This window comes from Maylandia zebra, linkage group LG5, assembly GCF_041146795.1.
Source record: "Maylandia zebra isolate NMK-2024a linkage group LG5, Mzebra_GT3a, whole genome shotgun sequence".
In the NCBI taxonomy this organism is placed as follows: domain Eukaryota; kingdom Metazoa; phylum Chordata; class Actinopteri; order Cichliformes; family Cichlidae; genus Maylandia; species Maylandia zebra.
In genome coordinates this window covers 696,876-724,349 of record NC_135171.1, presented here as the reverse complement: position 1 = coordinate 724,349, position 27,474 = coordinate 696,876, and the positions used below count along the sequence as shown (strand labels likewise).

The 27,474-nt window shown below is 42.7% G+C and overlaps 1 pseudogene across 1 annotated transcript; it reads right to left on the bottom strand.

Moving 5' to 3' along the window:
• On the bottom strand, positions 1–27,266 carry LOC112431067 (rab3 GTPase-activating protein catalytic subunit-like; annotated as a pseudogene). The gene is made up of 13 exons (XR_013098532.1): positions 27,158–27,266; positions 26,332–26,405; positions 25,392–25,493; positions 25,069–25,214; positions 20,040–20,094; positions 19,404–19,739; positions 17,647–17,874; positions 16,867–16,957; positions 13,998–14,101; positions 13,053–13,168; positions 12,659–12,761; positions 830–4,550; positions 1–248 (listed from the first exon to the last, which is right to left on the bottom strand). The product of XR_013098532.1 is annotated as a rab3 GTPase-activating protein catalytic subunit-like (transcript).
• Between the last annotated feature and the right edge of the window lie 208 nt (positions 27,267–27,474).

The window sequence follows — 27,474 nt, the reverse complement described above, 5'->3', positions numbered from 1 at the left end:
TGGTTTTTGAAAAACATTTATTCTGAACTGTGCACCACAATTTCAAAACATTTTCTGAAAGATGTAACAGTATACATGTTCTCACTTTCATTAGAATTTTGTTTATCAAAAGGTCTGACATGGTAAATGCAAATAACAGCATCTCATCACTTATTTCTTCAATACAATATGCATGTCCTTCATTCATCACTTTGTGGAACTTCAACGCACTTCTGCTCTCCCCCATATTCCATCTTCACAAGCATATCCTGTACGGAGATTGAATAAAAATTAGTTGACACTAATTAATGGCACAAATAATCCAGTAAACAATTGCAGCACAGTAAAAAAAAAAGGAATCCTCTTTGAGCCATTACTTGTGTAAAGTATTTTCCCAAAAGACAAAGACACAGGCAACAGGTAATACTGAACTAAATGTAAAACCTCAACCTTTTTCATTTTTACCTAAACCGTGTACACAAAACTCTGGAGGGATCTATGCTAACGTAGAATCCAGTCAGGACGCCTGCTACTGCCGTTTGCTCGTTTTTTTTTTTATGGGCGATCGTTTTCAGGCTTCAAGTAGCACCATTATACCAACATTTCACATTCTAGACATTGTTTTAGGTGTATTTGACCAAAGGTTTGACTGGAAATTCACATGCAAGCTTTTTTCAAGGCTGTGGTATTTGCCCGCAAACAATACCTTTCAGCTAGCTAAAACAGAATATTATGCTATCACCGAGCAACATGGCTAATGCCTTTCACACAGCTTTGTCTCAACTCCAAAGAGCCACAGAAGTAAAAGCTCATAATAATAATTGAAACAATCTTTGAAAAAATGACTTACCAAGCATGGCAAACAACTCAAATATGTAGAGCAAAATGTTCTGAAACGGCTTCACTTCAGCTTCGATTGGAGCCGTGCTGGGGGCGGAGTCTGTGAATTTACTCTGTTGGTGTCATAGCCCCTGTAGGAGTTCAGAGTTAAGAGGTCAAGAGTTAATGTTTCCATTGTAACACCTCCAGATTTGACAGAGAAACACTCATTTTTAACACTCGATTTTAACTACTATCATTTTACACCTCAGAGTTACATTAAAAGAATGTGACTCTACTTAGAGTAAAATTAACTCTACTTTTGCAAGGAGACTATTAACACCAAAAAATTTAACACTTTTGAATTTGCTGTGTAGGGATGTTTCATTTGATTTGATGGTACTTCAGTGGTGACCTGTCCTGGGTGTACCCCGCCTCTCGCCCTGTGGTGGGTGGGGTCGACTCCTCTCTGACTCTGGTTGGATGATAAAGGGATAATAAAAGAAATTAAAAATGCGCAGTAAGAGTAACGTATAGTTGCTCTGACTTTATATCTCCATGATATCAGCTGTTTGTGAGGCTGCAGCACATGAAAAATGAACTCTGCGTGTGTTTTTGTATTGAAGTACCCGTCAGATTTAGTTAGTCGTTGACTCTGTTCCGGATCCTTCTGGTCCTCGTTAAACCCGGGGTCAGTGTTTTCATTGTACTGCACTTGGTTGTGTTGAGCTACAGTTGAGATTTTTATGCAGGCACTGACAGAGATCCTCATCATGATTCAAAACTTAACAGGTTATTATCTCCACTTATTGACTCCAACTTGTGAAGAAAATAACACAAAACTATCATCAACTTCATATTTGGGTGGCAGAAACAGACTTCCACAGTCAGGTCGTGCAGTCTGCAGAAAACTGGAAGCACTCATCTTTGGCAAATCATTTTCCAAACTATAAAACAATAGAGACATAAAACTGTGGGCTCATGTTGCTGTCCACGCATTTTATTACAATAAATCTGGCTGGGCCATCTCTCCTTTCAAGTACAGCGACGACTGATAACTCCATTAACTTTTCCCTTATTATAACAGCCAGATCTCCCAGCGATACGACTGTAATCTCATTGAATACAGAATAAAAAGTATTATTTGGGTCACATTGCAGCAATAGTTCTGAATTTGACACATAGTCAGTAGTTTCAAAGAAAATGTAACCTGCGTGACCTCAAATGAAACTTCACAAGCTTTCGTGTTGATCGCTTTGAGAGACGGGGCCAGTCTGGGATCCTTTTGTGTGGTTTCAGCTCGTTTGCACAGACACATTTGATTGTTTGATCCTGTTTCCACTGTTGAGATCCTGATGAAATTTTCTTCATAATGACCCGGCAGAGTCATTATGAAGCAAATTAGCTCGGCAATAGGAAGTTGAATTTTTCTTTCAGGGTTCAAACAGAAAACCACAAACACATTTAGACTGAGCTCAAACCAACAGAGGGCTTTGGTGAAGATGAAAAGATTTTCAAGCACCCGAGCACACCGTGTGAGTCTTTACAAAAATCAAAAGCAACCCTCTTGACCCTGGAGGTCCCTCAGTCCTCTAAAACAAAACCACGTTAATCACATTGTATTTCATGACAAGCTGTCAGAGGCATTAAAACCATGATATATCCACAGACTGTATATGAAAGATGGACACAATCACTGTGACATCACTCGCTGGGTTTGGTTTCTTCTTAGAGCACAAAATATGTGAGCAGTGCCGCTGCTGGTCTGCACTGTATGAATGTGCACTATTTACTAGAGATGGACGATCCGATAATACAACACGTTCTCACTCCCAACTCGTCAAACGTGTGACGCATGGTCAGGCTCCCTCTGCTGCACTTATGGACGCGCAGGGTACCCCTCTCGCGTCGGGAATTGACGTGAAGGGTCCTCCGATTGAAGAGATTGCCGCGGAAGTGCCTGCTGTCGGTATATTTAGACATTTTCCAAATCACATTGTAGTGACGTATACTGAACACAATAAATTATATAATGTAAACAACTACCTGAAAAACAGGTAGAACGATACTTTTGTATCGTTTATTGCATTTACGGAGGGAGTGATGTATGCTGGGTAATGGCACAGCTAGCTACTGGGTGACTTTATTCACCCGCTTCGGCTGTTATCAGTCCATACAATGGGCGTTATTAGCACAAATCAGTCCCATAGATATGGGCCATCTCCTGCTAGATTGTTCAGAAGGTTGTTCTCATCCATCCAGATGGAGGATCACTAACAGGAGCGTGGAAGACTCCAGAATCCACTCTGGCTGGAACCCGGTGGATATGCAGTGGGTACAGGTAAGACCATTTAAACGGACAGCATTTATAGAATGACTATTAAAAGTCAGCGAGTGTCAGTAATGTTAATGTGGTTATCTTAGTAATACACCGAGTGCTAATATAACAGCTTTAAGATGCATTTGTAGATGTTATTACGTGTTTTACCGTCTTTATGGTGCTAGCTTAAAGTTACGGTGTAAACGTTAGCTTATATTGGAGGAAAGCTGTTACTGTTTAAACGATGTTAGCACAGAAATATTAGCTTCTGTCATGACTGATGAAGTTACTAGTTAATAAAGTTTCCAGTAAAGTGTTTAATCGCAGCCACAGATTGACAGCAAATATCTCGATTAGCTTCAGTGCATCTATAATAAATATGTGCAAGTTTCAGTGCTTCGTTTAAACTGTATGTGTCTGTATCATGGGATGGATACACCCTTAACAAAACAAAGAAAATATTACAAAACCAATTTTCCCCTCATGCTGTCGGACGCGCCTCGAGGAACCAGCTCCATTTAAAACATCACAGTCAGCTGTAAAGTGTCGTTTCAGTTTTTATACAACGTCAAAGAGCTTCATGTTTGAACAATCAGCTTATGAACAGGAATAAGATCTGCACGGTCTGGTTCTGGTTGGATGCAAACAAACAGCTGTGTGTTAATCCAGCAGCAGGACATGCTGGAGGATGGAGCTCAGCTGAAACGACCCATGAAGTCCTCACCGGCTCTCATGTTTACCATCAGGACCAATCCCTGCAACTGAAATATAATCTACTAAATATCAGAGTTGAGAAGGTTGTGTTAGCGTGTGGTGAGTGCAGGATGGGGAACTCCATCCTAACGACAAATTTCATTTCCTTAAAAAGGCATCAAGAGAAGCTTTGAAGGTAAAATGAAGGTTTTAGTGTGAAACTGTTTTATCACAGCTGCAGGAAGCTGCAGATTTATGAATACAGAGAAGGATGTAGTTTCACATATTTCCAGACAAAGCCATAAATGCTTCTTAATCAATGCCAGTAATATACTGCTTCCTGCTTTTAAGCTTGGGCGAGCCGTAGATGCTGAAATATTGCACCATTCTTACAAATAAAGCAAACAAATGAAGAAATGTATTTCTATGATCTTACTCACATGTTCATACATGTGAAAGTCTCCATCCTGTGTCCTTCACTTATCTTTATCCCAGGTGTGAATTGTTCACAGGACTTAAAAAGAAGGACGTGTCTGTGGAAAAGGCTCCGGTCAACCTAAACTCCTCCCTCATCAGGACACAGAAGAGCCGCTGAGGCAGCGCCTTGGAGTACGCTGGTGGTCGCGGCACACAAGATCTCCCGGCCTGCTGGAGGAGGGAAGTCTGGTACTCTGCTGCTTCCCCCAGTTTGCTTCTTGTCAGATCCCAAGTCCTTATCGACGGGCGCCAGAAGGGCAGCCTAAAAGGGCAAAGGTCAAATGTTAGCAAACAGCAACTGATTCTGAAGAAATGTGCTGTGTGAGGTGGACACGTGGATATTCAGAAGTACTGTAACCGAGTCTCCCACAGAGACCTGATCCAGACTACAGCTCACAAACACAGCTCCTCTACTAACACCTCACTGCAGCTGCACGCTGCTGATCCTGTCTGTGATTAGAAATGATTTCAATAAAGTAAAACAGAGGCTCGTTTTCTATGAGCGTAAACAGGGATCTCTTTTTGAAGCGCCTTGAGGCGACTTTTGTTGTGATTTGGCGCTATATAAATAAAATTGAATTGAATTGAATTTTTCAGTCTCAGTGTAACAAACATGTTTACTAGAGCAGGGCGATATGGCCAAAAATATTTATCACGATATATATTTGAAAATTTGCGATAACGATATAACTGACGATATAATTGATGCGAGACAAAATACAACTCCACAACATTACTAGCGCAAAAAGACAACCTTCCATTTATTTTCACTTAAACAAGAAGCTGTTTTTTATGTACATTAAAGCTTTATAAAAATGTAACAGTGCAAATGCAAATTCCTTGCTGAAAGTTTAACCAAAAGGCATTTCCAGTAGAAATGGGCTGACATATCCTGAGCATAACCATGTATAATATCCACTGAAGTTAAAAAGAGCTGCTTTGCAACATTAAACTGCAGTGTGCAGTACGTAGTTTTCGGTGCACGGGATTATAACGCACATTAAGCGAAACAAAGCAGTCAGATAAATCAAACTTTATTAAACTCATTCTTCCTCCACATCTGTACCATTGATTCATTAATGTTGAATTCTCTGGCAGCTGCTCTATTCCCATGTTGTTGCAGTATATTAATGACTAACCTCGTATTGTGGATGGATTATCTCAGTTGTTCTCCTGACTGAAGTTTGGTCCGTTTACAGTATCCTGCCATGCGATTGTATTTGTCTCTAACCATCAGGAACCTTCACGTTAACTTTTATAAGTGGAAAAGTGTTAGTGTTCGTCCTCCAGCTTCACTGTTTATGTTATGCTAACATAGCTGTGTCGCTAGCGATCACGTAGCACATCATTATATACCAGCTAGCCCAACTTCAGTAACCCTACAAACGTCACTGCTGTTTAGTTTCCTGTCTTCATTTATGTTGGAAGTGGTAGCAGAGCTGTACGTTTGAATTTTTTCAGAAATCTCTCAGTCAGAACATGCTATATCATGCTTAGGTAACTAGCGAAACTAGCGAGCTAACTTCCGCTAGCTTCCTGCTAACTTCTAACTCCGTTAAATGTAATAAATTTTGTTTTCATGGATGCCTGGAAGTTAAACTTCATAGTTACACCTGGTAAAGCAGCAATGCTGATCGTTTTATTAAAGATGAAAGAATTTAGACAGTTTTTAACGCTCAGTGATGCTGCAGTGTTTGTTTGACCTGAACCATATGGAGTTTAGGACCCAGATTACTCCCAGATTTAAGAGCATCTTAGTCCGACAAATATGACAATAACAACGGCCGCTTGCATGTTCTGCAAAAAAAATGTGCTTTGTTGTGTATCTGACGGACAAACACCAAACCAGTTCCACATCACTGAAGTTGCACCATTTTTACAAACCAATTCTGGTTCATCTGTTTCACTCAACAATCGGCCATGTGCGTATGAAAACAAAGGCACTGCGCATGCGCGTTTTACTCATATTCTATCGCGATATTTCATTTTCCTATCATTGCCTAACATTATACCAGTATTACCGTGAACGGTATAATATGGCCCAGCCCTAATGTTTACTGAATAAGTCTTTCAGTAAACATGTTTTTGTTAATTCAGTAAAATCTGCAAAGATGACTTGTACTGTTGGCAGCAACAAACAGAGACAACAGAGTGTGGGACAGACAGGAAGTCAGGACACGTCTATGTGCTTCACAGTGGGACTAGAACATGAACCACAGGCAGCAAGTGAAACGTGCAAACCTCCACGTCACCAAAAACACCCTGCAGGTCCCATCAGAGCAACGGCAGAGAAAACAGATGAAACATCTGTTAGAGAGAAAAACGCTTCACTGCTTTCTTACCTGTATGACACCAAAAGGGTTTTGTTTTTTTAATAATAAAGGCTTCATGTTTTACAGTTAAAGGTAAAGCTCATGCAAACATGCAGGCTTATTTGTCTGATCAATGCAAAAGTTCAAACATGTCTCTTTCAAGCCTCATTATCAGCTGAGATCATAGTAAAGAACAGACAGGATCCTGATCCATCTGTTCTTTATATAATTACTGTTTGTACTGTAATGTAGAATATCATGGACATAATACACAGACTGCAGCCTAAATACTGCTAAAAACAGCCCTTTTTATCTTTAAGTTTTTACGTATTAACCTTTTATTATAAAAGTCACCTGATCCTTAGCAGGTGTGTATACAGAAATACACCAGGTCATTATTTAAGCAAAGCGAAGCCAAACTGCTCCTGTGTGACAGATGAAGTCCACCTTTAAACAGCATTTAGATGCTGCTAATGACGATTAGTGGCAGCACTGGTCTGTGGGCTGGGGACACTGGTGCCACCAGTACAGCGCGCACTTTTCACAGCGCCATCATGTGGATCAAACTGTATTCTGGGTCAAACCTGATGTTTTATCATTTACACTGAACAAAAATATAAACGCAACACTTTTGTTTTTGCTCCTGTTTTCCATGAGCTGAACTCAAAGATATGAAACATTTTCTACAAACACAAAAGACCCGACACTCGCAAGCAATGTTCCCTCTAAGCTGCGCGCGTGCACAATTGCGCACTGCTGGCACAATTGTGCACTGCTGGCACGGGCTCTGCACAGAAAATCTGCGTTGCGCACAAAAAAAAAAAAAAATCACCTGAATTGAAATTAAAATGAAAACTTTAACAATTCTGTTCTGCAGTGTTAGTCAGTGACTGGCTGCTCCCGTATGGGATCAGAACGAGGCCACCTTATCCCGTAGTCCAGCCAATCACGCGATTCACATTCGTATATACGCAGCTGATCAACGTGGCTGACAGGCTATGACAGCGTCCTTATGTGCCGACACCGGTGTTTTAGCAAAGCGGCTGATGTGGCGTGTACAACCATTGGAGACGTGAGCAGGACAGACGGAACAACTGACGGACAAAGTGTGGACTTTATACCAGTTTTTAAATTGTGTTGATCGGCCGCGTAAAACCAGAGTTATGATGAAAATATCTGCAATGTTTGTTTTTCTTCCTGAATACTGTCGTTGTTTATATTTACTGCGGGAAGAAACGGTAAAAACGCCGTTTTATAAGGAAAACGCTCGAAAGCCTGTGAGCCAAAACAACACCAAAACAAACCCCCACCAGCCTTTCCTATTGGTGGAAAAATGCACCATGTCGACCAATCAAAAAATGATATGGCAACATGACATTTAGTTGTTTAGGAAGGGGGAAGTTTTAGGAGTGACGGCGGTGTTTGAGATGCGATTGCCAAGTTTAGCACAAATCTTGTGTAGTTAGTGTGTAGTGTAGTCAATAGTTTTGTTGTGGGTGTCAGAACAATGAGGCGACTGCTGAGTGTTACAGGTGTTACAGCAGTGATACATCTCCTGTTGTCAGGCCTGCAGGTATCAGGCTGTTGTTCTCCTTCATCTCATAGTGGACAGAAATTATTTTTTGGAGCGGCACAAATAATTTGTGTGGCATCAGATTTGATGCAGAACAGCTGATTGTTCTGCAAATAGTTTGAAATGTTTGTTTAAAAACGCCTTGGCTGCATTTTTAGGTAAACAGCTGCAAAAAACTCTGTTTGCAAAACTCAGTTACTTTTTTGAAGAAGTAACTATATAATTAATTGCCCAACATTGGTCATTATTTACTGTATTTTGCAGACAGAGTTACAGACTCTCTCTCAGACCACAGACTCATAATACAAGTCAGAGCTTTATTTAAAGAAAGTTGTGTTTTCAAAATTGAAGTTCAAGTTATTCTTACTTCCATTAGTGTTAACATGCTGCACAGGTCATGAAGAAGATTGTTTTAATTTTCATTGTAAGTGGGCTAAAGCAGTTAATTAAAAGTAGTCTAACATAAATGTAAATGCTGTAATTTGATTATTTTAATAAACATGTAACTTGGATGCTGGCGTGACCACAGTGCACACGTCTGCTGTTACTCACAGTGGTCCAAGGGACGCTCAGGGAGTTTGTGTGTTCGCTCAGACACATGAAACATTACAGGGAACATTGCTCGCAAACACTGTTCACAAATCTGTCTAAATGTGTGTTAGTGAGAACTTCTCATTAGCTGAGATAATCCATCCCACCTCACAGGTGTGGCATGTCAAGGTGCTGATTAGACAGCATGAATATTGCACAGGTGTGTCTGAGACTGCCCACAATAAAAGGCCACTCTGAAATATGCCGTACATGTGTAGCACAATGACACACATGTCGCAAAACCAGTCAGGATCCGGTTCAGCTCATGGAAACAAAAGTGTTGTGTTTATATTTGTGTTCAGTGTAACAAATACTGAGACGTGTAATAATGTCGTGTGTTGTTCATCTCAGGACGCTGCAAAGAACCAGATCATTTTTATTATCCTGTTTGTCTGTTATGTGAACCTTTAGAGAGGATGTACCTTATAATGACTGAGTGTGTTTATCGCACTATGTTAAATGTAACTGTGAGCGACACGAGGCTTACTGCTCATGGTTACCTCATCAGTGGTGAAGTCAGCCAGCCTGATGCAAGAAACAGGAAGAAGAAAAGGATGAAAGAGCAACACACAGATGAAAAACAAAAACAGACTTTCTAACCGACAGAGCTGAAATCTGAACATGTCACCAGCTGCAGGAGGCAACGCTCTGAACCACGTCGTTCCTCCTCCAGATGGAGCTTTCACTGCCTATAGTCTCTTGACATACAATGGTTGGATTCTCCTATGATACTGTATCAGCTGAGCCTCAAATTCTTATGATCTCGAGCTTCTTCAGTCTCAGTGAATCCTTAGTTGGCTCAGATGCATCATCTGGTGTTTGAGTGTAACAAGGTGGTTGTAACACAAAAGGAGTGTAAACAGGTGAGTGTGGTTTGTAGTGTAAACTAAAGCAGCGTGTCTAACCAACCACATCTCCAGGGCTGAATCAGGTGACCACGAGCCATCGCTCCACAGCTGCTGAGGGAGCTACAACCCTCATTCAGCCTTTCACAGACATACGGCAATGAACTGTATGAACAATAAACTTTATTCATACACACAAATCCCTTTAAGGTTGTGTCAGCGAGGGCAAACGTGCCACATCAAATACATGGAGCTACAAGCTGTGGTGACCCACTGTCAGTAAGGGAGCTTTATTACACACACACAGCATCACAACAACAGTTACCTCAAGCTGCTTCTATGTTATAAGGCAAAGACCCTGCAGTTACACAGGAAACATTAGGTGACCGTCTGTGAGCGACAGTGGGAACCAAAGCCTCTAACATCCATCGATAGATGAGGGGCAGACGGACTGAATGCAGAGAGGTCTACTAACACATGTTGAGTGAAGAAGAAACACCCAGTGCATTATGGGGAACTTAGACCTATAACTTAGACCTGTGAGCCTTAGCATATGCTACTTCCAGGGCATAGCGCTTAGTTTCCGGTGTGATATTCGCTCCTTGTTCACGGTCGGGTTTTTCAACCAAATGGACGAATCCAGTGGCGATTTACATTTCTCGAGATGTCGAATGTATCTGTAGATGATGTTGATCGACTTATCGATATTTTTTCCCCCCGCGCCTCAGAGAGAGACAGGATTCAAATTTTATACTTCTCAGTATTTGTATACAGCGCTCCCTCGTTTATCGCGGGAGTTACGTTCTAAAAATAAAATGCGATTGGTGAAATCTGAAGTAGCCAACTTTATTTTTTACAATTATTATAGATGTTTTAAGGTAAAACCCCTCACTACACACTTTATACACTCAGACAGACATGAACATTTTCACACGTTTCTCTCTTGTTTAAGCTCTCAAAGTTCAAACCTTCGTAGACAAATAAGTCCAGTATTACAGAAACCAAAGATCAAACCGTGTTTTCAGGTCCAGCACATGAGAACAGAGCAGCTGAGAGATAATTCAACATCAATGAATCATTAATGAATCAATGAATCAGCGATTCTGTACTGTACAGGAGAGACGGCACGGAGGAGATCAACAATAGTCTGCAGCCAATACGAAACAGCGAGGCCGCGTTATAGCGAGGGACCGCGGTAATTTTGAAGGTACGTCACAACATACCCTTCGTAAATACTCATGCATAGAGACCCTTACCACGGTTTGTTGACATGCTGTGTAGGTGTGTACTTGACTAGCAGGGAAACCTTTGACTATTGTTCACCTGTAGTTTGAATGCTGAACATCTGCCTGTTTAAATCATAAGAACTGTCACTATACATGTAAATTAATCAGAATGTTTTTTTTTGTATGTAATTTGTATAGTATTTTTTTCTCTCTTATTTCTTTTCTAAATGTACTTGTATATTGTTCACATGTTGAAATAAATTACCAATCAATCAATCAATACAGAGATGTGCTTCTGATTCTGTAATGCAGTTCTGCTTGTGTTGAGTGATGTAAACCACCAATCGATCTGCACGCTTCAAACCTCAAAACTGATCATTTGATTTTTTTTATGACACAGCAGTGGTGAGTGTTCCCACCTTCTGCTCTTTGTAACTTAACGCCATCTTTCTGTTTTCATATTTTGGACATGATTTTGGAGTCCATCTTTGCAGCAGCAATTGACCGCAAAGTAAAGCTACCGGAAATGTACAACCCTGCATCCGATCTTAAAACAGGAAGTTAGCATTTTCTCGTGCACAGGGTCTATTGCAGACTAATTAAGGTTGCTGATCCAACCCTAACTATGTGCTTTATCAAAGAGGAAAGTTTTGTCTGTCACCTGAATCCAAACTGGAAGCTGGTTCCACAGAAGAGGGGCCTGAAAACTGAAGGCTCTGCCTCCCATTGTACTTTTAAATACTCTAGGAACAACAAGTAGGCCTGCAGAGCGAGAGCGAAGTGCTCTAATAGGGTGATATGGTACTACAAGGTCATTAAGATAAGATGGGGCCTGATTATTTAAGACCTTGTATGTGAGGAGCAGGATTTTGGATTCATGTTCCAGTTGATGCATCAGAGTCAATCTGGGATCCAGTGTGGAGCACATGGACACTTTTAAGGCTTAAAGAACAAACCGATGATTCGATTAGATACTCGGCTCCATCTCTGGAGTCACGGCCACCAAAGCTTTGTTTCTGCTAACACTGTAAACATATACAAATGCACATTAATAGTTGTTACTGCAGAAAGAGAAAAAGAAGCGTCAAAGACAGGAAGGAGATCTGCTCCACTGTGGAGAGAGCTGCACAACTTTGTTCCTGCAGAATTGTCACACAGTCAAACTGATAATTCTTCATTTTTCATTGATAGTTAAACAGACTGGTTCTTATAGCTCTGAACGTGCTTCACAGCACAGCAGCAGCAATTGTGTGTTTCAGGAAGAAACAACGTTACAATAGAGCAGACTCTCCTGACACTGACAGACAACACTGCGTCTTTACATCAGTGCTGACCACGTCCTTCCAGTTTCATCTAAATAAAGTATATACACTCAACAAAAATATAAACGCAACACCTTTGTTACTGCTCCCATTCCCCATGGGATGGACGTAGAGACCTAAAATTCATTCCAGATACACAATATAACCATCCCTCCCAAACAGTGGTCACAAATCAGTCCAAATGTGTGGTAGTGGGCACATCTGCTATATTGAGATAATCCATCCCACCTCACAGGTGTGCCACATCAGGATGCTGATCTGACATCATGAGTAGTGCACAGGTGTGCCTCAGACTGCCCACAACAAAATAAAACAGCGCTGACTTCATGTCTTGTTCTAGGACCGGGACACCGACCTATTCTTGATGCTGATATTGAATAAGTGGTTGACTGGTGTGTGTGTGTACCTCTAAAGATGTCTCTATAGATGACAAATACATGACTGTATACATGAAACTGACAGCAAGACGTGGGAAGGACACGGAGGCAGAGTGAGAGTTACCCTCTGAGCACTGATGAAGAGTCCGTGGATTATACTGCCAGCCAGGCCCTGGCCTGCTCCTGTCACTACCACCTCTGGTTCCTCCAGCAGGGAGCTCACAAACCTAGAGACAACACACAATGTGGAAAATGTTACAATATTCCCACAAAACAAAACACTTAAATAAGAACATGTAAAACCTGAAGACACCAAAACTATAAAATAAGACCACCAACATGAGCGAGAAAGAAACGTGTGAACTGACTGTGATCCTTCAGACGCCGTCTTTGTGAAACAGATTCATCGTGACAACCTGTTACTGACTAACTATCTATAGTGACGGTGAAGACGGTTACATGTTACCAACAGCACAAACAAAGCTGTCAGTGAGCGCAGCTCAAACTCTGCGACTCACTTCTTCAGTTCATCAGCAGCCTCTCCGCTGTCGTCCTCAGGAACGGAGAACTTGGCCTTGAGCGAGCGAGCTTGAGTGATGACTGTCTCCATGCTCAGCAGCTGGTTAATGAAATCCTGCACACAGGACAAGAACAACTGTCTGCTCAATCCTGACAGCATGAGACCCCAAGACTGTCACATTTATACACATACGTGGTTTTTCCTACGTGGAACGTTATAGGCTGAGTCTCGGGGTGTAAAAGGCGTGTTTGGAGTCACAGTGGATACATGGCATACTTAAATGTACTTTGAGAAAGCCAAGAATGCTTTTACACAACAAGACTGTCCAGTCAAGCCGAACTAACATGGTGGGGTTTAGCTGTGCAGCTGTACAGTGTTATTCAAAGAAAAGGGGCTGTATGGATACTGAGTGCTAGTGAGAAGAACATTTTTATATGTGAAGAAGTGATGATTGTTCTCAGACTTTAGGACAGTATTAAAGCATATGTTTAATGCACCTAACGTGTGATCAAACTCAATAATAACAATCTCAGTCTCTGTTTTCGATCACTGATAAACACATCCGATATCAGCAGAGTATAAAAGCTTTGAGCCCAGGTGGGAACAGCCGAAGGAATTACCTAGGTTTAGAAAAAAGTTAGCCATCACTGAGGAAGCACTGGAGTTTGTTACTCCAGCTCCCACTACAATCCCACTGCACCACACCCCTGTTTTCATGGTTCAACCATCAATGGCCATAATAATTATCAGCCAAGTTCTCAGCCATGGTGCACACTGTCCAGTCTACGTACACCTCATGTACAGCACATACTCAACTACAACAAAAACACAGTTAACAATCAATCAATAATGTATTTAAAAACAAAACTTTTTTGGGTGAATCTAATGATACTTTCTTTTAAACTGAATTATTTGTGGAAAGTCCGGTCGAGTTTTCACTGACCTCTAACTTCTTGTAGTCCTGGTTGGGGGACTGCAGGAGCTTGCTCGCTTGAACTGTAGCTTGCTGAATGGTTTTTTGCACTGATGGAATATCTTCAGCAGACTCTGAAAGAGAAGAAATGACAGTGTTTCCAGAGTGACAGAAAGCTGTGATTAAAAGAAAGACCTGCCACGTTTGTAACCTCAATTACTGTTAACATGAGAAAAAGCCTAAAATCGAGTAAACCTGCAAACTATTATCTTACTAATACAGATCCTTTTGAAATAAACAAAACCTTCACAACATTTTATAATAATCTTTACAGAGATTAAAACATATCCACAAAGTCTTGATGGATTATTATTGGAGTTAATTAATCCAGCTATTTCAGAGGATCACAGAACACATCTGCAAATAGAAACTAAGCCTTTTGTCCAGGAATATACCCACATGTGCTTTGGCACAAGGAAAAACTCCCTTTAAACAGGAAGAAGCCTTCAGCAGAGCCAGGCTCAGGGAGGGGCGGGGCCATCTACAATAACCGAGTACAATAACCTCAGTTTGATCTGAATTAAGAAGCAGAAAGTTAGCGGCCATCCAGGTCTTTATGTCTTTAAGACATTACTGCAGTTTAACTCATTGGTGTGTGTTATCTGGCTTCATGGGCAGATAGAGCTGGGTGTCATCAGCATAGCAGTGTAAATGTATGCTATGTCTTCTAATGATGCTGCCTAAGGGAAGCATGTATAATGTAAACAGAATTGGTCCTAGCACTGAACCCTGTGGAACTCCATAATTAACCTCAGTGTGTGAAGAGGACTCTCCATTTACATGCACAAACTGGAGTCTATTAGATAGATATGATACAAACCTTCACACATTCACGTGTTATCAGCACGGAGCGTCTCTGTCAACCTCTGGAAGTAAAGCTTTTAGTAAGTGTCATAAGATCAAAATACATTTTTTAAAGAAGTGAAACGAGGACATTATTGTTGCTATGTTTTGTATTTTGTAGTCCAGACTTAATCAGAATTAATTTGCATACAACCTGGATATGCACCAAAGCATTTCTGACCTGCTGAAACATTCTGGGATATTACAGAATAAATGAAAACTAGCTTTCTGGTTTAATTAGAGAAAAGGTCTGAGTATCACAGCAGGACGTTAGCTGATTGAGGTTTCTCCAAAGTACTAGAAAACTCTCCTCAGTGATGTCCTTACTAGTCCTTACCATTGGCTGTCTCTAGACTCAGAACTGGTCTTAGCAGTATACCGTCAACTTAGAGACGATCCAGAAACTAAGACCTGTTATAATTATACGTGAACTCTCATTAGCTAAATTAATGGTTGCACTGCAGGTGTCAGGGAACAATAGCAACACGACTGAAAGATCTTTAGCTTCTTCTAAAAACCAAATCAAATTATGCCCTGCTCCAGATGTGACAGTCTGAAGACGAAATCTAGACTTTTCTGTATCCTGGAATAATTATCAATTTATTGTGTGTAGAATAAAATAAAGAGTGGGTTTTATCTGATTTCTGATCATTACTGGAGAAAACTTGACTGAAAGAAATTCATGTTGGGGAAACTTTCCAGGCTCCTTTCACAGTGAGGGTTGGGTAGCTAGTTAGAGTAAACAAACTAAATCACATTTACCTGCATTTTAACACCAGGGTCATGTTCTACCCATCATGCCTACGCAGCCCTGAAAACATCACGTGTCCATCTCTGATACTTATAAGAGCTCAAAACTGGCCCAAACCCTGATGGAGTCCAAGGGCCTGCAGTGCAGAACACATCTTGAGCCCAAATCTTGGGGGGCTCAGGATTTGGGCTTTTTCTGCAGCTCATGGGCTGCATTCACTGAACCGACCACAACTCATCTGTGCACCAAAGTACACAGTGAGACGTCCTTTACCCTCACATCACTGGACACTTCCAGGTTCTGGGTTCCATTCACTCTATACCAGTGGTGCCCAAATCTTTTTGCATCACAGCTGTGATACAGAACGGCTGTGTGGGTGGAGCCTGTTTCGCTTCAGTGCCGAAAAAAAGGGGTTGTATTTTGATGTAATGACTGTGTCGATGCAATCAGTCATTACATCACTCAGCTCAGGACTGAGCTGTGTAGACGCCAGCGTGTATCATACAGTGCATCCACTTGCAGCCCTCCTCGTTTCCCAGCCGTCGCGCCCCCGTCTGCACATCCCCACACAGTCCTCACGTTTCACAGTCAGTGATTGTAAAGAGTTCCTCTGCAGTGGCTCTGCCAGGAGCCTGTCTGCAGAGAAGTCATTCCTTTGTCCACCTGCAGAGGAAAGCAGCTACCATGCACCTTATCATTAAGCACTCGATAGGCAACTTTACAGGAGCAGAGCACAGACGCAGTTTTAGCAGAGACACTGTTAAGCACGACGGTTTAGAAGTGTGTGTCTGAAAAAGCCCTCTGACTTGTCTTTGTGCTCTGGATGTTTGGCATCTTAGCTTGTTAAGCTTTAAACTGTCACAAACTTGCACTTTAAGACAGACACGCTGCGGCCTCTCCTCATCACCCACCGCTGCGCAGGTATGCTTCATCTTATCTTCTTTGGCTTGGAAACATATTTGGTGATGCTTCATCCTCTGCTTTGTGTTTGTGTGCGAGCCCCGTCAAAAGGCTGTGCATTATGCTGGCAGCGTCCAAGATTTCTACTTTTTTATTCATGCAGCTTCTGTTTTTTTTTTCTCCATTAACATCTCGGGTTGCATTTCATTTTCTTAGTACTTATTTTAATATCTTTAGTTTTTTGTATTTCGGTCTTACTGTAATTTACCTGCTGTGGGCTTAGAGTTATTTTCCCTGATTTTATTTCATATAAACGTGTTTTTCAACCAAACGGTGAGGACTTACCTTCTTCCTTCAGAATAGTTGCATGAAGTATACAGGGCAGGAGGTGACGGGCCAGGTCTGCAGGTTTCTGCATCGCCATGTAGTGCAGAACCTAAAGACAAACCCCCAAAAAGTTTAGTTTGCCTGGCTTCTGTTTTCCTTTTGCTCTTTCAGATCAACAGAATATTTTTGCACAGCCAACAGGCTGCCTCTGAAGAAGACTCCAGATAAACGGTGACCTTTCTCTATGATGGTTATTCACAGAGGGACCAGTCATACCCAGATCTTTAAATCTGTCATAAGACTATCAGTGAGCATTATTTTTAACTTTCTCTTTTTGGATAAACAATGTCTTTAAAAGACAGGCAACATTTTCAGTGACGGTGCAAACTGGAGCTCCGAGCTCTGCTTTCATATGTGCAGGAAGAACATGCAAACGCTTGGCAGGGACCTGCCCGGGTCCCTTTCCCATAAAGCCGACCGGATCATTAATAGAAGCTGGTTTAAAGTTGTTCTTCATTTAACACCATCACACCACAGAGAGCTGCTGTGTGTCAGTTAAACATCGTGTGTGACAGCATCAGATCCTTTTTCATCAACATGTGAAAATGCTTCAACATGTCTGTGAGCACAGATCTGTGTTAAACTGACTTCTTCAACATACATGAGCCAAAACGGTCCCATGGCAGAAGCTGATCCTGAAAATCAGCAGAAACATTCATGAAAACACTTTGTGATCCACTTAGTAAACACGTTTGGCTTAAAACACGCATGTGGCAAAACGAACGACCTGCTTCAGACCTTCTCGGCCTCCTTGGTGTCATCAAAAAGTATTTTTTGGCGTCGTGCAGGTGTGACCCTGGCAGTCTCCCAAGCCTCCACCCACATGTTGCCTGGGATCTTCATCCTGGGACTGAGTGTCCCCATCACCATTGTGTTGACCTTCTCATCAACCACTTCCTCTTCTACGTAATCCCGAGGTGAATACCAGCGCACAAAATCCTCCAGGACACAGCCAGGGTTGGCTGCCTGTGGACAGAGACACAAACTCGTACTTTAAATGAAGTAATGTGTAAATATATTCACTGACACCTCATACTGGCACTGACGACTCGAGCAGGGCCCACTCACGACACCACTGCATTCATGGACCCAAGCACACCAGGCTGTCACTGAACATAAAATGTCATTTAGGCATCAAAACGATTTCCTTCTGTTCAGGACTGGAAGTAAATACGTGTGATCTGGCAACAAAAATGTTTTACTTTTTTGTGTAAGAGTAAATCTGAAAATCTATGAATAACAAATCAATTGTATTTTAGTATTAAAACCAGTTCAGACTGAATAAAGAGCTCGTCCACACTGGATCAGAAACAGAGACATGGTGGGAATAACCAACACTGTAGATTCAGGGCAGCTGCAGCATGACTTACACTGTGTGCTGGTCATTATCACTGCATTACTGCCTCAGATCTGCAGGTCTCTGCAAAGACAAGGTTCAAATAACCTCTGAAGATGATTTATAAAACTGCAATGAGCTGTTTGAAAACTGACGACCACGTGATCGTCTGGTGATCAGAGGTTTCTGCACTCACGTAGCTTCTCCCAGCATGACTGCATCCATCATGCCACACGTGTCAGTGACAGAGTCACAACTTTCCACAGCGTAGGCTGATCAACAGTCCTCTTATTCCACACTAGTTTACTTGTAAAAGCCTACATGACATTTTTTATTAATTCATTAATATCCCATTCATTAACTGCACAGAGAAGACGGTTCCTGAAAATGAAACATGATGCACAGATATCAGACTCAGTCAGCTTCAGCTGAGGTTAATGACATTTCTGTGAACCACTTATATGAGATCTGCTTTCATGGTTTTGTCACACAAAGGTCGCCTCTGTACTGTTACAACCGCTTTCTTTTAGTTCTAATTATTAACTGCACGTCTTTGAACATGGAGCGAGTGGGGTTGGGTTAACTCTGACTCTAAACTGCCCACAGGTGTGAATGAGAGCATAAATCAGAGGTGTCCAACTCCAGGCCTCGAGGGCCGGTGTCCTGCAGGTTTTAGATGCGTCCTTGATCCAACACAGCTGATTTAAATGGCTAAATGACCTCCTCAAAGTGTCTTGGGTTAGGGCTATCCTTTGTTGCTAGTTAGTCTGACCTGTATCCCCAATGTTAAGTTTGTACATTGTATCTATGGTCGATTAGGTCATCTCAGTTGCAGGCAACCAACAAATAAAGCTTATCCTTATCGTGGAAGTTCTCCAGAGGCTGAACTAACCATCTGATTCAGGTGTGTTGACACAGGGTGAGATCTGCAGGACGCCGGCCCTCGAGGCCTGGAGTTGCCCACCCCTGGGTTAAATGTTTGTCTGTCTCTCTGTGTTCGCCCTGCAACTGGCGACCTGTCCAGGGTGAACCCCGCCTCTCGCCCTATGGTATGGGATAGGCTCCACCCCGTGTGACCCCGACTATTATTTTCAACATGCTGTATTTGGAATAAATAACAGCATATGATGTGTTTGCACAGTGAGGCAGTGACTCTGACCTGTGTGACGGGAACATAGAGAGGCTCTGCAGAGTTGAGCAGAGTCATGTTGTTGTGGGGGTGCAGCCTGCCCTCAGCTCTGCCCTCAGCTTGTGTCGCCTCAGTCTCGCCCTGGTCACTCAGGCACTCGAAGAATTCCTCCTCGCTGTCACTCCACGAGTCCCAGGATTTTCCTTGAGACATCTCTCTTGTTGAACTGGAAGCACTGGTTGCACACTCTGGTCCTTGGCGGCTCTTCTGGCAGGCACCTGAGACCCTGTGTTCCTTTTCGTTCCCCTCGGGTACCTTGTGAGATTCATCTCTGGCCTTCTTCCTTTCGATACAACAATTCAGCATCTGTCCAGGAACAAAAACTCTTTTCACACATGGAAACATAACACTGCTACTTGTGTTCAACAGACAACACGACATAAACAGGTGTTTGGGAGTTTGAAGATGCTGTATCACACTGAGCATCAGCTCTCAGAATTCATTTTTCTCTTTATCACCTAAACATCGTTCCAATTATCAAAGTTAACACAACACTTTTGATAAACCACTGGAATTAAAGTTGCAAGTCTACAAATGTGCATGATGTTGTTTTTTGTCTTTTAAATCGTTCGATTAGTCCTTGCACTTTGTGCACTGTGTGGCTACCTGGAACTTCTGATGCAAAAGACAACAGCGAAGATCAGGAGCTCCACCTGCCAGCCTGCAGATTAGGAAGCACAGAGATGGATATGAGTGAACACCAGTGTGTTAACAGAGAAACAAATACTGCTTAAACAATTTCAAGCAAAGTTTTAGTTAGAGCACGGCACAAACACTGCAGGGGCTTTTGTGCCTGGTATTATGTACTTGGATTTTTACATTTTGGTCATTTGTCTGTTATTAGAGACGGACGGAGATCCAACATGACTGACAACAAGACCAAAGCCCGATTCTAAAGTGTCGGCTCAGCTGGACAAAGTACAGACATCCAGCATTTGACTTTATTTATATGGCACAGGATAAGAACCACAGAGTGCTTCACAATAATATGAAACAGCACAAATCTAGTTCAAAGCCAGGCTAAATAAATGAGTCTCAAGCTGCTGTTTATAAAAATAAATGCAATCAAAGCAACATAATGATGGAGGCAAAGCACTCCACAGCCTGGGGGCCCCCACTCTGACAGATCCATCTCCTCTGGTCTCAAAATGTGTTTCTGTCTTCTGTCTGTGTCCAAGTCAACAGTCTAACGAGGTCCCACAAATGTCTGCAAATAGGTTCTGCTCTTCCACGAAGTCCTTTGAGATCCCGACTGAAATCGGCTGGTGCCAATATCTGCTGAGTGTTGGCCACGAATAAAGCAGCAATAACAGAGTTCAACGAGAACAACAACTTTTCATTATCAGTTATTCTTCACTCTCTCCACAGCTGATGGACCAACAGCAGCAGCACACAGAGGACAGTGGTACCAGATACTTTGTATGCCGTCACCATCTGACAGAGGAGCTCCAGGGCTGAAAATATATCCTCAACCTCAGGTTCAACTAACGAACTGACCCAGTCACAGACTTCCAGGGAGGCTTTGGAGTATCATTCCCAAGTTCAAGCTCAGCCCCTAGTCCCACTTCTTAGAAAGGGAAACCGCTACTGTAGTCTGCTTATCCCGAGGTGGGAAACCAGGACAGTCCAACAACATCCACAGACTCAGTGGGACTCGCACCTCCAGCCCAGGAGTCCTGCCACCAAAGAGTCATGTAACTCGTCACAGACCTCGCCAATTAATATCAAATCAAATATCAGCTGGTTCAGTCCCAACTGATGGTCTCATTATTCAGGTTTCACACAAGAAACGTCTCATGACGGGTAAAAACAACGAGCTCTCTCAAGACTTTTGCAAAACATGCTGGTGGCAGTGGTCACAGTAGAACTACTGAAGGTTCCAGCGCACTTTTGGTAAAGTGGAAAGAATATTATTTCACCATAAATGGGCCACGACCAGGTGCTTCCCACAAGATTTCACACAGACCAGTGAAAAGAATTATCAGAAGAGTCAAGGCCCAGTTATGAAGAGCCACAGAAAGGCCTGGAATCAGCAGGTACGACTGTTTCAAAGAAAACAATATGTGTGCAAGAGCCACAGAAAAAAAGAGAAGCGTGAAGTGTGTTTAAAGTTTGCTGAACAAGTCTGTGAAACGCTGGCAGAATATTATCATCTGCATTCATAAAGTATCCACAGGCGTCTTTGCCTGCTCTCCTGTACACTCATGAGTTCACACCTACCTGCCCCTCTAACACCATCGTTACATTTGCTGATGATGCGACAATCATCAGCGGAGAAGACGGCGAACAGGCAGGAGGTTAAAAACCTGACAGGCTGCTGCAATGAACACAAGCGTCTGCTCAGCGCCATCAAAACTAAGGAGATGTGACCTCAGCAGAGGGAAACACGTTCCTCTCCACATCAAGCAGACTGTGTTCAGCGAGTGTCCTCGTTCCTGGGGACTCACGTAGCTGAGGACCTCTCATGGTCCAAAGTCAAAGACTCCACCTCAGGATGCTGAGGAGGAGGAGGAACCATCTGGAGAAGAAAGTCTTGGTGGCTTTTTTACCACAGCACCATAGTGTGTCCCCACCTACTGCTAACAGCTTGGTATGCTAACTGCTCGGTGGGTCATTAAGACAGCACAGAAGAATAGTGCCTGTCCCTTTCCTTCCCTGGAGGACATGGTCAGCACTCGCTGTCTCAGGAGAGCCAATCAAATCTCATCTCATCCTGGACAGCACCTGTTCAAGAAACAGGACAGCCAGGCTAAGAAAACAGCTTTTCCCCTGGACCATCGATCACTGAACACTAAGCTCAGTGAACGGACCGAGTGAGCCTCCCTCCTACCTGAGACACTCCTGTGTAACATTCAGTATAATGTTCACTAATGCTGCCAAATGTAAGCTTACATCTAATACAAAACACCAGCATAACACGGGACAATTACACCCTCCCTCCATGGCTGCTGCCATCCAACCAGTGCAATACTCCTCTGGTTAAATGGTAAATGGACTGGTTCTTATATAGCGCTTTTCTACTCTTCTGAGCACTCAAAGCGCTTTACACAACTTGTGCATTCACCCATTCACACAAGCACATTTTTCTAGGTGCTTTCTAAGTAACATTCTCTCTCTCACACACACACACACGCGCACACTCCGATGAACGCATCGGAGAGCAATTTGGGGTTAGTATCTTGCCCAAGGATATTTGGCATGCAGCCTGGGGGAAGCCAGGAATTGAACCACCAACCTTCCGATCAGTAGACGACCCGCTCTACCGCCTGAGCTGCAGCCACCCTATTTTATTGCTATTTTATTCAGTTTGACGAATGAATGATGAGTGTAAGCAGGTAAGAATGTATGTAAGCTCTGCTCCAGTGTAATGCATAGGTACAACAATACGCTTTAACTTTATAGTTTGGTCACTTAATTCAATTCAATAAAACTTTATTGATCCTGAAGGCTGACCCCAATGGAAATTGGGTTAAGGCTGCCGACCTTTGCCAGCGCCATCTTACCCTTCTGACCATACATACATGACACAAACATCACATGGGGAAGACAGGTCAGAGAGGCATAACAATGGAAAATGCACCACATGAGGAAAGATAAGGAGAAAAAAATAACTCCCCCCAGACTGAGCTCCAACAGGGAGATCAGTTTGAGAACAGAAAAAAACACCTCTGCACATGAAAAAACTCTTAATACACGAAAGAAACACATGACAAGCAACAGGGATGGGTAAAGGGTGAGAGACAGCCAGTGTAGACAGTACATCCAGGCCTGCGTGCGCTGGTCTCCTTGATCCACCGTCAGCATCGGAGGGGAATAAGCGTCGAAGGCGTTTGGAGGGGGGAGGAGTGTACATCTGCATGTGTATATATGTCTGTGTAAGCGTGTGCGTGTCCAGAGTTCAGCTGAGACAGTGTCCTCCTCCCTGCCAGGCTAAGTAAACAGTCTTCCAGCCAACCCAGGTGGCCTTGCATGGAGTGGGAAGAACAGTCTAAACACAGTCGTTATCAGGGAGTTGTTGTTCGGCTCCAGCCTTGAGCCCACGGCTGGGGCCGAAGGGGTATCCGCATAAGTGATGGAGGTTTTTACTTTAGTGCGAACAGCTCATATGAATTTCAAAGCTGTTCTAACACTCCGACACTGGTCTCTCAATCTCCCGTTGGAGAGCCGTGAGCTTCTCCATGATGTTATCAAACTTGCGCTCCGTGATGTTGTCATTCTTGTGCTCAGAGAGCCGATTCTGAGAACTCAAAGACACGACGTCGTAGTCTCACTCCAAGCGCTTTATTTGTTACGCCATTTTTCTCCACACCAACAACAACCCTTCGCGGGCAACAGTACTCTCGCAGTATAACAGAAAATAACAAGTTAACAACGACCGCAGTGAGCTTCTCCAAGATGTGATCCAATTTGCACTCAGAAGTCTTATTCTGAGTATTCACAGCAGCCGTAAGCTTCTCCAAGATCTTATCCATGCTGCACTCAATGAGCTCATTTTGAGAAACTCACGCCTCTTCCCATCGTTTGAATCCCAGCGGGCAGCCTTGTGGGGGTTTGAACAGCCGGTTCCGCTTTCTTAATTCTTCGATAAGTCAGGGCCAAGCCAGCCTCAATCAGCAAGAACCCTGTTATCATGGTTCTGAATAGGTAGATATCTTCAGCACTCAGGCTCACCCGAGCCCAGACTTCTCGTTGAGAAAGGGGTGTCAATTGCATTCAGGGACCAGTTGATCAAATCCATAATTCCTCTTTTAGGTTTTAGAGAACAGACTGTGAGAGAGTGTTCCAGGGAAAAGTAATACAAAAAACACGAGAGTAAACAAGGACACAAGAGGCTAAGCAGGGAAGCTAAGGGAGAGGAGGAGAGGAGAAAAGTGCGACTGCCTTTGTTAAGAGCAAAACTCTCTGAATGCTGTAAACACACCGTGTTTGGGTGGCTGCATCCCAAAAACACCACAGCAACACTGAAGTCTGGAGGTGGGAGCATGATGATTTTGATGTTCCCAAAAAAATGTGTGATTGCTTAGAAAAGTTATGCATAAAAACTTTATAACAAGCTGCAAAAGGGACTGAGCCATTAAATCTAACTCCAGGAAGGATGAATGGAGACATTGTTGATTAAAATCTGCTGCCATCTACCAGGATGATGAAGATGAAACAAGGATGGATGTTTCAGCAAGACCATGATCACAAACACAGCCAATGGAAACTGTTGGTTTCAGAGGAATCAAGTAAAGCTGCTGGAACGGCCCAGCCAATCACCTGAGCTGAATCTGTGGGAAGGATCCACGGAGCATTCGGGATTTATAGACTGTTTGTGTGGTGAGTGGGTCAAAGTCATGAGCAATGATGGGACTGGTTTCTCCATACAGACGCTGCCATGAACTGTCATCACCAACATTTGTATAAAGTAATAAATAAATGTCTGTGTGTTTAATGTCCCTGTGTTACCGACATCTGGTGATAATTTCACATCAAAGCACCTTTAGAAATATATTTGCTTAGAGAACTGCTGACGTGTTCAATACTTATTTTACCTGCTATAAAATGAAAATGTTAATATGTGTGACATCTTTAAAATCAAAGCAGCACGAGCCTGTGAGGTACCCACCCACAAATAAGATGGTTATTTACCCACCGGTAACGCAACTCAAGGACAAACTCCTGCCAGAGGTGTCCAACAGCCCGCACCCCACCATAGTAATAGTTGACCAGACACACACACAGAGCCAGACGGTAGGTCAGACTGTCACTGGGGGCTGACTTCAGCTGGTGGAAAAGGTTCTACAACGAGGGAAAAGACCAGCATGAAATCAAACAGCAGGACACCAAATTTAATACATTCTAATAAAAATCCTGACAAAGTACTGACAGCACTGAGCCCGTCTTCACTCTGAAACTTATATTGGACCTGACCTGAGTGTAACCTTGAGTGTGCGAGTGGTGAAGAGGCAAACATACATAATCAGAGGTTTTCTCTTGCTCCGATGTCCCACTGGAGTTGGACAGCTGAGTGTTATTCTTAAAGTCAGACTTCTCCACAGCAGCATCTGGAAACAGATACTGAGACACAAACACAAATAAATAAGTCTGTCATTTAGAAACTCTGTTGTTTTATAGATGTTAGAAGAATTAAACAAGTGGAGCTCACGTAGTCATCACTTCATGATAAAACACAGGATGCTGATCGCTCAGTGGCAAAAGCAGGATGTGACCAGAAGTAGACAATAAAAATAAGAACGCTGCCTGATATCCTGTTTAAGATGACGCTCTTGTGCTTTACTGAGCTGCTGTCAGATGGGATCAATATCTGTGGCCAGCACTCTAAGACATAAATGCAATTACGGCTGTAGTTTTAAGATTCAAGGCTGTCTTAGCTCGAGCTCGAGCTGCTGAGTGTGACGGGCTCAACAGTAACCAGGAAGGAAAAACTGTTTGTGACAAGAAGCAGAGGAGCCACATCAGTACGAGTCAAACTACCACACGGAGGAAGTAGGAGGCCCACACAGAGAACAATGAGGAAAAAAAGACACTTTATTTGTCCTTGATTATGTTCTTTCTATCGGTAGCTTGATTACATCCATCTTATCTGCTGCGTATCATTTGGTGCATGAATTTTAGCCTCTTGGCTTAGAAATAGTTTCCTCTGTGCTGTTCGGACAAAAAACAAAGCCATAAAAAGTCTTCACACATCACACAACAATGTGTATGTTTGTAATGGATCCAAGTGTATTAGCAACCAGAAAAATACAACATTAAGGTCAGTGCACTTAATGCACTGACCTTAATGTAGTATGTAGCGGTGTGTTTGAAATCTGTACTGACTAGTAAAACCTCTGTGGTCTGCCCCAAAGCATCATGGTCTCCGTTCCTGAGTGTCCCACTGATCAGTTTAACTTACCCAGTAAACACTGAGGATTTTCAGCCGTCCTGACTCGAACTGACCAGTGAGGAGCTTGAAGAGGGTCGAGGTCACTGTTGGGTGATAAACAGAGTAAACAGTAGAGGAGAGTTTCTGATACACTTTTAGTTAAAGGGTTTTTATAAGTAATGAGTCATGTTTGATTACATGTGACGTAGTCCTTCACCAGTAATCAAGATAATTACACATGTAAGCATTTCCTTATGTCACACTCAGTTTGTCCCTTCATGCTTGTTAGACCTGTGCCAGCTCTGTTTGGGCCTTACAATCAAACCCATGTACGTTTACCCTTTTAATAAACTGCTCCACCCATTTCCTACTTTACGAGTGAAATATGAAGCAATGCAGTGTGTACACGGATGCAACACTCAGTGCTCAGCGCAGCGTTTTGTGTGCTATAGTGCAAGTGAACAGCTCACTCCCATCAAAGCTTTTCCATTGGATCGTTAACACAAACACCAAATGTCAGGAGGACATGCGCCTCAAACTGGAGTTGTCTTTCTAGCCCGGGTACTGTGTTATCCTTGTCTGTATACCGAGCTTCTTATTAATAATCAGCTCTGCACAGGAGCAGAAGCAGAGTCCAGCCTGTTGCTCTTACAGTATAATACTCATAATAAAAGTACAGTAACCGTGGTTAGTCACTGAGCAGCCCGGTGCGTTTCTCTTGATTTCTTTAGTCAGGGTAAATTCATTCACCTGCACGGGTTAGCTAAACGAACTTTACAAAACAAGTTTCCCCGACAGCCGAGTGCTCACCTAAGGACCTAAGTTACGGATTAGCTTACACACACATTTAACTTACCGAAAAGAATACGGTGGGGCCTCAGGTCCTCCTGTCTGGTAGTCCAATTTACTGAAGAACACCTCAGGCTGTCACTTTGAAATAGCCGGTAATGTAAACGCTGGACCTCTCAGCATCTGCCATTCCCGAACAGACACATGCAAGTTTGTCCGTGACCGCAGCCGCGCTGTACATTTATTTCAGTTTCAATATTTTTTTCAGTTTCAATATTTTTTTCGGTTTCATTTCAAGGTGGCATCGTTCTGATCCCATACACACACAAATTGATTTACAAGTACAAAATATTTATGAGCACAATTTGAGCCCATATACTCTCT